The following is a 1578-nucleotide window of genomic DNA, read 5'->3' as shown; positions in this document are numbered from 1 at the left end:
CCCTTCCAGATGCCCCTCGCCTTCTGAGGCCCATCTCCCACCTACCTCACACTGTATAATCCTGACAATATATCTGCAGTTCTCTAAACACACCATGGTTTCTAGTTTTCCTACAGTTAAATATACTGTTCCCTCTTTCAGGAATGCCCTCCTGCCCCTTTACACTCCTACTCATCCATCCAAAAACAGACAGATCCTTTTTTTATGGTGAAAAAGTTTAAATTCAGATTTAGCCAGCTGGACTCAATTTAGATGATCCCAATTTTGTTGGCAACATCCAAAGCATCATAGTCAGGAGCCAGTCAAACATATGCCTTCTTTTCTCCATCGGGCCTGACCAGAGTGTTGACCTTGGCCACATCAATGTCATAGAGTTTCTTCACGGCCTGTTTGATCTGGTGCTTGTTGGCCTTGACATCCACAATGAACACAAGAGTGTTGTTGTCTTCTATTTTCTTCATGGCCGACTCTGTAGTCAGGGGGAACTTGATGATGGCATAGTGGTCAAGCTTGTTTCTCCTGGGGGCGCTCTTTCGAGGATATTTGGGCTGTCTTCGGAGACGCAGTGTCTTGGGCCGTCGGAATGTAGGTAACTTGCATATCTTCTTTTTTTGTGTGATTGTGGATGCTTTTCAGCACCACTTTCTGACCTTCAAAGCAAGGGGTAGGGGCTTCCTTTGTCACCTTCAGTACCATCTTCATGAAAGACAGATCTTGATGGGCCTGCAGATTCACTCCTTCCCCTTCAGATAGATTAACAGAGAGCCGTCTCAGGGGGTCTGGGTTAACATACAAAAAGTCTAGAAAACAAGAGCTGTTAGGCCTCTGAGGCTCCCCTTTCTAACAATATCATTTGCTCACCCCTTGTTACATAGTCGCAGGCATGTCCTCCATTCCTCTGACCCTACAGGGTTGGAACCTCTTTAAACTGGAACATAAGCCATCATGTATGCATCCTAGCACTGGACTAAACTACAGGTCAGTGAGAGAGCAGAAGATTGTGCTTTACCGCACAAACAATTCTCTGCTTGTAAGTTTTCCCGTAGTAACCCCTTTAAAGTATCTGCTTTGAAGGTATGCGTCCATGTCCCCGTGGCACAATACCTTCAGTTTCCTGCCCAAGGCTTCATTGATTTATAAAGCTTTTCCTGCCTTCCCCCAGGAAGACTCAGATTCTTCGTTTAGATCCTCTTGCCACCGTGTTCATTCTTACTTCCCCCCGACACTTAGAAGATTTATCAACTTACTGCAATTCTTGGTGTGACTTCCTACTTTATTCATTTTTCCAATACCACACCAGGCAAAGGTAGAAGCTCAGTAAACATCCACATGAATTAACTGAATAATATCAACGGAGTCATTTTGATAACTTATAGCAGTTATTCACAAGACAAAGGAATGAGTCTTTCCATCTAACTTAGTACATACTGAAATAAATGACATTAGGTTCCATTTTTCTTCATTTCTTAGTATATTTATTTTTATTCTTTACAAAACAGTCTCATGGAATTGTTTTGAAGATTAATTTCAACAAAATGCCTACAAGGTACCCAGCAAAGAGTGGGTGCTGAAGAAAAG

At 42.8% G+C, this 1578-nt stretch overlaps 1 pseudogene; it reads right to left on the bottom strand.

Annotated features, from left to right (window-relative positions):
• Positions 1-233: 233 nt before the first annotated feature.
• On the bottom strand, positions 234-696 carry LOC121039026 (60S ribosomal protein L23a-like; annotated as a pseudogene).
• Between the last annotated feature and the right edge of the window lie 882 nt (positions 697-1578).

Source organism: Herpailurus yagouaroundi, unplaced genomic scaffold, assembly GCF_014898765.1.
Source record: "Herpailurus yagouaroundi ecotype Mexico unplaced genomic scaffold, PumYag 166, whole genome shotgun sequence".
In the NCBI taxonomy this organism is placed as follows: domain Eukaryota; kingdom Metazoa; phylum Chordata; class Mammalia; order Carnivora; family Felidae; genus Herpailurus; species Herpailurus yagouaroundi.
This window is presented reverse-complemented; position numbering and strand designations above follow the sequence as displayed.